Source organism: Suricata suricatta, chromosome 2 (genome assembly GCF_006229205.1).
Source record: "Suricata suricatta isolate VVHF042 chromosome 2, meerkat_22Aug2017_6uvM2_HiC, whole genome shotgun sequence".
In the NCBI taxonomy this organism is placed as follows: Eukaryota; Metazoa; Chordata; class Mammalia; order Carnivora; family Herpestidae; genus Suricata; species Suricata suricatta.
In genome coordinates this window covers 106,424,432-106,436,803 of record NC_043701.1, presented here as the reverse complement: position 1 = coordinate 106,436,803, position 12,372 = coordinate 106,424,432, and the positions used below count along the sequence as shown (strand labels likewise).

Here is a 12,372-nt window from a genome sequence, read left to right as displayed (position 1 = left end):
TGTCTCTGTAATTGTCCTCTCCTTCATGGTTGGAGCCAGGCCATCCATCCTCACTAGCAGTGTGCTTTGTTCTCAGAATCAATTTTGGTCTGAGGCAGAGAGCATTAGTCCAGGATGATATTTTCAGGAGATGATAGATGACAGATAGATAGAAAGATACAGACAGACAGACAGACAGACAGACATAATAGATTGATAGATAGAAACTAGATCAATAAATAATAGATTGGTAGACAGATAATAAAGATATGTATACATGTAGCTGTCCTTGCTGCTAGTTTGACCTGGTGTCGTAGTCCCCCAGGACCCCTAACTGAGCTTCCGTCCTAGTCTTACTTTTCAGTTCCTGTCTAGATCCCATGACACTGCTAGTTCTGAGTCTCTAGTTAGAGCTTGTCTTGTTAGGCCCTCTCCTGGGACCACAGCCTGCAGCCTATTGACAGATGTCCTAGGTACTGACTATTAACCAGCAACCTTCTCTCTATCCCTGCCCCCCTCCCCCCGTCCCTTCCCTGCTTATGCTCTCTCTCTCTGTTCCAAAATAAATAAGTAAATTGAGAGAAAGAAAGAAAGAAAGAAAGAAAGAAAGAAAGAAAGAAAGAAAGAAAGAAAGAAAGAAAGAGAAAGAAAGGAAGGAAGGAAGGGAGGGAGGGAGGGAGGAAGGGAGGGAGGAAGGGAGGGAGGGAGATGGTCTGTCCCGCCTGACATCATTACTATCCTGTGAGAAATCCAGGATCTTCCAAGCTTATCTTGCCTTTGGATTTGTTAGAGATTTTTGGATTTAAGAAATCTCTTGAGATCTTTGTCCAAAGGGCCCATTGTTCATTGAGGTTTGCAGTTTCTTAGGGAGCCCGTCTGCTCAAAGAATTCCAACAGTATCCCAGCTCTTTGGCTGTGTGTCTGGGGTCCAGGGTGGGGGAAGAAGTGATAATCTAGCTCTCTCCCATTTGGACAAAATGTGAGCATTCTCTGACTATTCCCTCTGAAACATACCACATCCTGTTCTCTCGTATTGATTTTTTTTCCTGGCCTCTTTCCCTCCTGGCTCATCTCTCTGTTCTTTCTTCACAGACAGTTCCATAGGCAATTTCATTTGCTGGCCCCGCATCTCCCAAGGGCAGAGGTTCTCAGCTCTTTCTGAAAATTGCAATTACCTAGAGAGGTCTGAGGAAATACCTACGCCTGGTCCCACCCCCAAAGATACTATTTAATTGGTGTAGAGTGGACCCCAGGCATTGATAGCTGTAAAAGGTCCCCAGGTGGCTCTAAAGTGCAGGGTAGTTTGGAAACCCTGACTTAGGGCATCCTTCCAGAATGAGGACTTCCTGGCGCAGCCAGACCAGGTGCTGGGGCAGCCTGCTGACCCAGCGCATCACAGCCGCCATGTTCACCAGAGAGCGTAATGCCATTACGAGTGGTTTCTGACAATATTGGCAACATCCTCAAATCCGTCCCAATAGAACAAAAGCATAAATTTATAGAATTATAATCCTTCATCATTTCTTTCAGTAAATTCCATTGCAGTTTGGATACAATGATTCAAATGTTTTGTTTTGTTTTGTTTTTTGGTGTGCACTAAGCAATCCTGTACCACAACTTAGGACTGGGTTTGTATATTCAGTATAGAATGTGAAATAAAATGCCTAATCTTACAGTAATGATTACATTCTACAAAGTACCTGATTACATATTAATTAAAATAAAATCTTTGTAGCTCAATTCACAGTCCTCTATTGCACTATAATATTTTCTGTTTCACTCTCACTCTCTTTCTTCGATTTAAAAATATTTCTCTTCAAAGTGATTTACCAAAATTAATTCATGCTTTTCCATGCTTACTGCTTTTTTCCTCTAACCCATGGAATGTTTCTTTTAGAAAGAACTCTTATAACTCTCAACAGGCTCAAACAGAGAAAGAAATATTCTTTTGTCTGCACATAGAGAGACAAAGAAAGTTCCTGGAGATATCCTGCTCTCAACCCAAATGTCCTCTTGAGTCTCCTTGCTAACTGCAACTAGAGATAACTGTCCCTCTTCCCATCTGCTGTGACTTAAGTCATAAGACCCATCTCACTCCATAAATCACCACCCTTTCTGTCTCTGAAGCTCAAGGATTTCTGTGCACTTGACTATTGCATAATCCTGTTTTTCCTTACCAAATATTGGGGAAATATTTGTGGAAGGAAGGAAGGAAAGAAGGAAGGAAGAAGGGAAGGAAGAAAGGAGGTTGTAGGGAAGGAAGAAAGGAAGGAAAGAAAGGAGGGAGTGAGGGAGGGGAAAATAAAGAAAGCAGGGGAAAGGAGGGAAGGAAGGAATGAAGGAAGAAAGAAAATTCACTTAGCAAAAACTGGAAATGAATACTAAGTTAAAAAAATCCAGTTTTCAGTAAATCTTATATTCCACTGGTCCTGGAAGTTTAGTGTTCTTCAGAAATGTGTTTGGGTCAAGATACACAGAACTAGTAATATCCCATAGCTGAAACATTAAAAACCTTCATTGGTTTCCCTAAGGAAATCAAACGTCTTCAAACAAATTAGTCAAAGCTAGAAGTCCAACACACCACATACAGTCCTTAGCGTACACTCTGATTCAAACCAGAAATGGATATCATTTACACACTTACATTTTCAGGCCAACGTATGGCACATAATATAGAAAAAATAAATGATCATATTTCTTCCAACTCACCTTTTTGATGCTCAAAGACATTCCTCCAAGGGTTGCTCCTTTCTTAATTCCATCACTTCCGCTTAGACCCCTAAAGCATTTGATGGATTTCCTCATGCACTGCTGCTTTCATTTCTGATTTTGCTTTAGACAGCACACTTCACACTATTGCGTGTAGTCTGGTCGACATGTCCTGGCTATATTCTGGTCAAAGCATTGAATAGGTGGTCAGATTGTGTTGTTTGGGGAATTTAGGATTTGAAGCGGTGAAATCACTGTTATGCTCCCCACCTTAACCTCCACCACCCCTCCTGAGGTCTTGAAGCAAAGTATAGTTCATGCTAGCTCTGATAAGCTAGCTGGCCCACGGTTTAGCTTGTTGCTCTTAATGAAGAGGGACTATCGTTTTTGACACCACATTTACCTTTGAATTTCCCACACCCTGTTTCAAATCAAGTCAGTTCCTTTGGAGAACTTCTTATTGATGTTTTCTCCGCCCAGACAAAATTCTGCTTGCTGGCTGGGGTTATCCCTGGTCGTATTGGCTTTGCCTTGCTGATAGAGAATCTCTTTATTATCAGAGAGGGGTGAAACAATCAGGGCCTCGATATTTTTAGCCTGCCCTGCTTATAGGAGAGCACCCATTCCCTGGGGACTGACTGACTGAAGGAAGGTAGCCACAACTTCTCCGGAACACGCACCAGGAATATAGTCTCTTCAGCCTGGCGTCTGATGAAATGAAGAGCGCTAAGAGCCTTCTCTAGTGAAATACTATAGCCCTTGTTTGGGAGCTGAGGAGAGAGGGAGGCCCGTCTTTTTGGCCACAACCTACCTAGAGCCGAGGTTCTATCAAACTGAGCTGAGTGGGGCATGGGGGAGGGGGAGAGGTAAAGGCAGGTCATTGTCCAAATATCACAGATTCCTGGGGCGCCTGGATGGCTCAGTTGGCTAAGCATCTGACTCTAGATTTCAGCGTGGGTCATCATCTCATGATTTGTGGGATCGAGCCCCACATCGGACTGTGGGCTGACAGGGCAGAACGTGCTTGGTATTCTCTCCCTTCTTTCTATCTGCTCGTCCCCTGCACGCTCTCTCTCTCTCGAAATAAATTAACTTGAAAAAACAAAACAAAACAAAACAAAACACAGCACAGAGTTTTGCTGTTCTTCCTGAGTTTTAGCAGACTTTCTTGAATAAATGTTTCTCATTTGCTCTATTCCCTTGGGAAAATATTCAAAGACTTTAAATAGCTCGATATTTATTTATTTACTTATTTTGAGAGAGAAAGGGAGCACACACACAAGTTGGGGGGAGGCAGAAAGAGAGGGAGCGAGAGAATCCCCAGCAGGATCCACACTGTCAGTGTGGAGCCCGATGTGGGGCTGGAACTCACCAACTGAGAGGTCATGGCCTGAGCCGAAGTGGGATGCTCAACCAACTGAGCCACCAAGGTGCCCCTAAGTGGCTGGATTTTTAAAATAGTTTTCACTAGTTTTGCCTTTTGCAGTGGGGAGGGTGCCTACAGAGCCCCTCACACTGCCATCCGGAAGTTTCACTTTGCTAAGTTGTGATCGTGATCTAAGATCACACACTGCGGATTCTCATGCCTCTGGGTTTGGTTCCCATGACTGGTTCAGAGTGTGATTCCGGAAGTTACCCACATTCTCTAAGGGGACAAATACGAATCCTTATCTCAAAGAGTTATTGTAATATGATAACAAAATAAAGTACCTACCATGCCTGGCACATCATGAACCCTTCATAAATGTCAGCTGTTACCTGTTTTCATTTTGTGGGAAATGAGAAGCCACTGGGGAAATTAAGATAGGAAACTGTCATGAGGAGATCTACGTTCTAAGAAGATCACTCCGAGTGGGTAGGTCAGGGGATTAGGAAACTTGTGATACAGGTGAGAAGTAACAAAGGGAAAATAAAGCAGAGAAGCTAGGAAGGAATCCTTGGACCCTGAAAAGGGAGATATAAGGAGGCAGTGTGTCCAGAGGATGCAGGCAGTTAGAAATGGAGGAGGGCTTTGACGTGAGTTCTGGGACCCTGGCTTAGATATGGATGTAAACTGCACTCATATGACCCTGAATCACACCATCCTCTTTTATAGCCGGGGCCTTCCCAGGCCTTGACCTCTGAAGGGTGATGCAGATTTCAAATCTGGGTCCTTTACATCCAGATTCTAGACCTTAGAGCTCTTGGGGTGTTGTTGTTTGTGAATGCATCAAAAGCAACTCAGTTTCTCCCTATCCTGTAAATAGACTGAGACAAAAGAGGTAACAATATCAAATGCTGGTGAGGATATGGAACAATTTGGGGGCGTGAATCACGTTGGACACCGGAGACTTCCTAGAGAGTTAAGCATCCATCTACCCTATACCCTGGTAATCTGACTCCTAGACAGTAATCCAAGAGAAATAAAAAGTCCTCCAACATTTCGTGCAAGAATGTTTATAGCAGGTTTATTTGTAATAGCTCCAAACTAGAAACAGAGCAAAATCCCATTAATAAAAAAATAGATAAAGTCTCTGCTGGTATATTTATGCAATAGAATATATTCCTTATCAATAAAAATGAGTAAATGACTGATTTTGCTACATGCAATTTGGATTAAATTCTAAGCTCTTTCTTTTTGTTTATTTATTTTTAAGAGAGAAAGAGAGAGAGAGCGAGAGAGAGCACGAGTGAGGGAGAGGCAGAGAGAGGGGGGCCCAGCAGATCCTAAGTGGGCTCTGCACCGACAGAGAGCCTGACATGGGGCTCGAACTCACAAATTGTGAGGTCACGACCTGAGTGGAAGTGGGGCACTTAACCGACTGAGCCCCCCGGGCACTCCTGTAAAACCTCTTTCATAGAAGGAAACCCTTCCTCATGAAAAAAGCTAACACAAAGGAGTACATAATGCACGATTCCATTTTTATGACATTCTTCAATAGGAAAAAAGAATCATAGTGATAAAAATCAGATCAATGGCTGGGAGCGGGGAGCATAGTGATTGATTGGGAAAGGATACAAGAAAACATTCTGGTAAGATGGAGATGGTCTGCATATCAATGTACGTGTGTGTGAATTACAGGAGTGTATCTTTTGTCAAAAATGGTGGAACTGTAGACCTTAAGATCTGCGTATTTCACAGTTTGTAAATAACATCCCCATAAAAAAAATTCTTAAAAATCCAAGTCCAGACTCGTCGGCAGTCCTGACACCTGCTTGCTATTCTTGTGCCCCCCAAGGACTAGGTATACAGCATATGCCGTTTTCTACCCCACCTCCAAAATGCAGGTTGAATGAAACAGGCTGAATCCAAGTAAAAGCTTATTTATTTTGTTCCTTTCATCTGCCCATTCTTTTTCAAAATTAATACCAAAAAAAAAAAAAAACCAAAAAGAAAGAGAGAAAAGAAAAACCAACAAGAATCCACTCTCCATTGAAAGCCAGAAGAGCTGAAGTAACAGTAAACGTCACTGAAGAATTCACTTGCTGGCATGTGATGGCCATTCAGTAACCTTGAAATGTGCAACTATCCAGGCCCAGGGGAGATGGGTCACCCAGCCTGCAAATGCCTCTGGCAAGTCCTGTCCAGGGCTGGACTCTGGCTCCTACGTCACAGACATTACTCAGCAAAAGTCCTAGGAGACTGAGTAGCTTTCCAAGGGTCTGCAGCTGTGGCTGATGCCTTCGCTAATGAATCTGAGCTCTACTTATTACACGTGTTTAGACGTGCCCCGAAGAGAAGCGGCTTGAGGTTATTTTTAGCTTATTTATGGGCACGAACAGTTGACTTCTTTCTGACAACTCTCCAACTTACTGCTTGAACAAGTAGAATTGGGGTCTGATTTATTTATTTATTTATTTATTTATTTATTTATTTATTTATTTATTTTTGTGTCTGCAGCAATAATAGATATTAGGTTGATGACAGGTAAGCAAGCGGGGACTCCGTTTGATGAGTTATGAGCCGTAGTTCACTGCCAAAAGCTATCAGCCCATTTGTTTTGCTGTTAACAGCCCAGACCCTTGTCCCTACACTTGCTGACAGTGTTACAATTTCTCCCTCCTGGGATGATGCGAAACCACACTGAACCACTGCGGGATCCTGACATTCATTCCTTTGAGTCGTGAATGGCTTTCAGGCCATGGACCTGTGGCTTCCAGCAAATCACCATTTCTTAGAGACTTTCAAGATATGATTTCTGTTTCTCCCCTTTCAAATCATCCCTTCATCTCACGTGTGATTTAACTTCAGTCTCTCCAGCTCAAGTGGTGGATCCACATTAACCAGACGACTCTGGACCGTGTCGCACAACTGTTTCAATTTACCTCCCATATGGGCATCACTTAAAAAACAACCACCACGCTCACCAGTGAAACTCATTTCCAAGAGCTGGTGAACAACAACACATTATTTGCAAAGTATGTAATCAGGGAACCTGATCCAACTCATTAACTGTATGACATCTCACTCTTTATTTAGACAGTGTACTGGCTCTGGACTTTCATATGGGATCTGTCATTTACACTTCCTGATAATAAAACTTAATTGAAATTTCATTCCTGTACAAGCAAGATGCCAGTTTAACAGATGGCCTGTAATTGCTATGTCCACATATTTTATATTGGATGGTATCGCACACAATTTCACACAACTGCTATTCATATAAACGCTGGGTTCATGTAAGGCGTTTCTTTCATATTAAAAGACATGTTGTTTAATATGATTGTAACATCTGTCATTAAAGTCAATCAGTTAAAATTGACAAAACGATCAAAATAGTCCTACTGAAGCTAAAGAATAATTAATGATCAAAACCTGGGCTGTGTTCTGGAGGTCATTGGGAATATTTGGACAGAAACCTCCAGAAGGCAGGCAGAGTGTGCCCTGAGGATGTCATATTTTAGCAAGTGACCTTTCTCTAAATTTCAATGCCTCTTTGAGCATTCCAAAATCCTTTTTTATGTTTTTCCTTAATCTTGACGATGAGTCCACTGACTTCAATGTTCTGTACTCTGAATGTCAGAAATTCTCATCCTCAAGATTGGAATGGGGAGGGGCTTGCAGGAAGGAATACATCAGAGATATTGAATATGGATGAGGGGTTCCAAATTTTTTCATAGAACTCGTGTCATTCTATCCCCAAGGTTATATTCAGTTGCACTTGAGTACTTACCACGAAGCTAATTTTAACTGTTAATGTCCTGTTTCACAGAGCATTTTAGGAGAACTTAGTGATATGGTTTTAAAGTACAGTGAATTGAGTTCTGCTTGAAGAGATGACTTGTTACTCTCTTGCAGCCCTGGTGTCTTCAGCCTCCCACCTCTGCCTCCCCTATGAATAATTTCAGTTGCCTACTGCTCAAGTTTTTTCCATCTTTCCAACCAAAACCTATTTTCAGAAACCGTCTAAATAAACTCCATACACAAATGACTTATAAGACCCAAAACAATTATTTCCTCAAGGATACTTACATTATAGCCAGATCCACACCCTTTGGAAACAAGAATTTCTAATTATGAAATGTCAGGCATCGATGAGTAAGGGAGGTCCTGGACTCTCTGAATGGTGTCACCCCCTTGGTGGTGTTCTTTATATATTCCTCCCTCGTACCCTGTCCTCTGCACTGAAGAGACAAGCCACGTGCGTAAAGACACACATCAACATATTTTTCTCTCGGGGAGTGAGAAAGAACAAAATAAACAGAAAAGAGGGGCAAAATGGAAAGAGTCTAGAGAAGGACCGAGAAGCCACACCAGAATTCTTGGAGAATGGGACACCGAATGGCCAAGAAATAGGAGCAGAGTATAGGAGAACTATTTGAAAAGATTTCCGGCTTCTCATGAGAACGTGCTGTATGCCAGATCTTTTGGATGGCGTGGCTGTATGTATCTATTTCCAGAACGGTTGTGGATCAGTACTCTGGTGATTCAATTTTCATCTTCTGCTTGGATTCAAGTTGCTGTTTATTTCCTAAGAGGGGAGGAGACCATGCTTGTCTTTGTCACATTGTGTCCCCAGCACTTACCATAATGCCTAGTATTCAATGATGAACTATTCAATACATATCTATTAAATAAATAAGTGGATAAATGAGTGAATAGCTTAACAGTTATCAAAGAATTATGACACATTAAGACTATCCTGAAAGCCATAGTTTCCCGTTATGATTTTGTAAAGTTTGATTGATTTATTTATTTGTAGAGAGAGTGATCAAGGAACGGGCAGAGAGAGGGAGAGAGAGAGAGAGTCCCAGGCAGGCTCTGTATCACACCATCAACAAGGAGCCTGATGCAGGACTCAACTCACGTGAGATCATGATCTGAGCCGACATCAAGAGTCTGGCACTTAATGGACTGAGCCACTCAGGCGCCTCCCACTATTATTTCTAAAAATATATGTCAGAATGTATTTTAGGCTTTTAAAAGTTCTCAATCTTATTCTTAAAGTGATTACTATAAATGTCCTTAATGTTTATTCATTTTAGAGAGACAGAGAGACAGCACGAGCAGGGGAAGGGCAGAGAGAGGAGACACAGAATCTGAAGCAGCCCCAGGCTCCGAGTGGTCAGCACAGAGCCCATGGCCAGGCTCAAATCCACAAACCGTGAGATCATGACCTGAGCGGAAGTCAGACGCTCCTCCACCTGAGCCACCAAGGTGCCCCTAAAGCGATTATTATAAATGGGCAGCTCAGAGATTGAGAAAGTGAACTAAATCTATGCTAACACATATATAAGCTGAGGCATTCCAAAATTATAAAAACATTTCAGCTCTTTTTCCGGCTGGAACCGTGGAGGGCGTCGAAGAGAAGAAAAAGAAGGTTCCAGCTGTGCCAGAAACCCTTAAGAAAAAGCGAAGGAATTATGCAGACTTGAAGATCAAGCGTCTGAGAAAGAAGTTCCCCCAAAAGATGCTTCCTTCGAAAGGCAAGGAGGAAGCCTATTTATGAGAAGGCTAAGCATTACCACAAGGAACACAGGCAGATGTGCAGAACTGAGATCCGAATGGCTCGGACGGCAAGAAAAGCTGGCAACTTCTAGGTGCCCGCGGAGCCCAAACTGGCATTTGTCATCAGGATCAGAGGGATCAACGGTGTGAGCCCAAAGGTGCGCAAGGTGTTGCAGCTCCTTCGCCTTTGCCAGATCTTCAACGGCACCTTTGTTAAGCTCAGCAAGGCTTCAGTTAACATGCTAAGGATTGTGGAACCATTCATAGCTTGGGGGTACCCAAACCTGAAGTCAGTGAATGAATTGATCTACAAGCGTGGTTATGGCAAAATCAACAAGAAACGAATTGCCCTGACAGATAACACATTGATTGCTCGATCTCTTGGTAAATACGGCATCATCTGCATGGAGGACCTGAGTCACGAGATCTACACTGTTGGAAAACGTTTCAGAGAAGCAAACGACTTTTTATGGCCCTTCAAGTTATCTTCTCCACGAGGGGGACTGAAGAAGAAGACCACCCATTTTGTAGAAGGTGGAGATGCTGGCAACAGGGAAGACCAGACCAATAGGCTTATTAGAAGAATGAACTAAGGTATCTACCATGGGTATTTTTGTAATCTGGTCAACTAATAAATGACTACTTTCAAATTAAAAAAAAACATTTCATATCCACACTGAAAAGTCTGTAAAATTTCCACACATAGTTGACAATTTTCTGGTACCCAACAGAATATAACCCAGGCACAGCCCAATGTTGGCCTCAGAGACCTTCCCCCACCCTCAATTGAATTATAAACTACATAGCACAGGACACCAGTGCATCACTATATGAACAAGTAGCCATGTCAAAATTTTATTTTAAGTGCAGCAAAGTCACTGAAACATTTTAGGAAGCAAAATGATTCTTTCATTCATTTGTGTATTCATTTAACAAATACTCTTTCGCCTCAGTTCTACCTCTATGTTTACATTTTTAGCAGTTCAGGGAGGCTGTTATTCAGAGAATAGATAATACAGAGGAAAAATAAAAGCAAACAAACCAAAAAACCCTTGTAAGTCATTTTAGCCTCCATGATTTTGAAACAAAACTACCAAGAACAATAAGCATAGAACAAAATTTCTGAAGACAGTTTTTATTGGTCTGTGTCCAGTTGAAAGAATGTAAGAGAGGAAAGGAAACTAACTTGACAATAAACTATATTTTAAAAAAAAGTGTTACTGAGATACAGAAAAAAAAGAATATAAGAGAGACACTGAATTAAATGACACACTTTTCATGGCCAAAAAGGAAGTCACAATGGAAATTTAAAAATATTTGAAATGAAAGAGACTGAAAGCACAATGCTTCCAGTTTGTGGGGTGTAGCTTTAAAGCTTCAAGGAACTTCTAGGGAAATTTACAGCAGTGATGCTCATCTTAGAAAACTAGAAAAAGATCCATAATCAATGATTTAAGCCTCAACCTTAGAAACTAGAAAAAGAAAAAATTTAACTCAGCAAACAAAGGGAAGAAAAGAATGGTAAGATCAGAAATCAAGAAATGAAAACAGAAAAATAAAAGTAAATGAAAAAGTTGTGTTTTGAAAATTGGTAATCTACCATCTTCATATCTTTTCTATGTTTTATCTCTTCTTTTCTTTCCCTTTTAATCTTTCTGTGTAATCATTTTGTTCCATTTTTCTTTCACTTTGTACGCCTCTTCTAAATATTTTTCAGTGTTTGCCCTAGGGTTTCCAATACACATCATTAATTAATCACGGTCTACTTTAAATCCTTTTATACTTATCACTGACAACTATGTGGTTTCAGTTTCTCTCTTCTGTTATATCTGTGATATACAATGTCACATATTTCTAGAGTGTACTTTCCTGTCAACATGCATGAGATGCAATTATGATTCAGGCATTGAAACCTTAGCTGAATGATCTGGCCAAAACTCGGTTCTAGGATTACAGATTGGAGACATAAAATAGTTTTATCTTTATATAATACCTTTCCTCTCTAAATCTCTGGCCTTTGAGACTCAAGTTTAAGTCAAAATGAATTCTCTTTAAAATGCTTAAGATTACGTTTCCACTATTCTGAGTGTGAAATAGGGCAATAGAGATTGAAAGTCTGAAATATGTTGGACCAGTGTTTCTCAAGTTCAAGTGTATGAGAATCACATGAGAGTCTCCGTAAAAATACAAAGAATCTTATCCTACCTAGATGCATGTGAGCTTCTGCATTCTTCATTAATTTCTAGGCAATTAAGCTACACATCAAAGTTTGAGAACCATTGTGCTGGGCACTTATGATACATTACCTCACTTAATCCATCATTCCATTAAATAGCCAGCCCAATGCCACAAACAAATGAGTAGCAGGCCCAGTATTAAAACCCAAGTGAGTCCCCTCTAAAACCCCTACTCCTTCAGCTCTACCACACAAACATCCAACATGATCATTATCTGCTTCATAAAGAAAGGCGGTAAATGATAATCTGTCTCCGCTGAGCCTGGAAAGCAAACCAATACCATTTCCCAAGACTTGTTACAATTATTTTGTTTTGCTCTTTTAAAAATACAAACACAGTGGATCATAAAGGTCTGTTCTCCTAGGGCATCCATTAATTGAAACCCCAGTGCACCATCATCCATGTGTCTCTAGGAAAGCGGAAGACCTTTCAGAAACACATAATTAAGACCCAGAGGGGAAGCCAAGATGGAAAAAGAGCTTCCAAAGGACAGAGTGACTGCCAGAAAAGCCTCACAAG

At 41.2% G+C, this 12,372-nt stretch overlaps 1 pseudogene; it reads left to right on the top strand.

Moving 5' to 3' along the window:
- The first annotated feature begins 1,314 nt into the window (after window positions 1-1,314).
- Window positions 1,315-10,218, top strand: LOC115275644 (annotated as a pseudogene).
- Window positions 10,219-12,372: the final 2,154 nt, after the last annotated feature.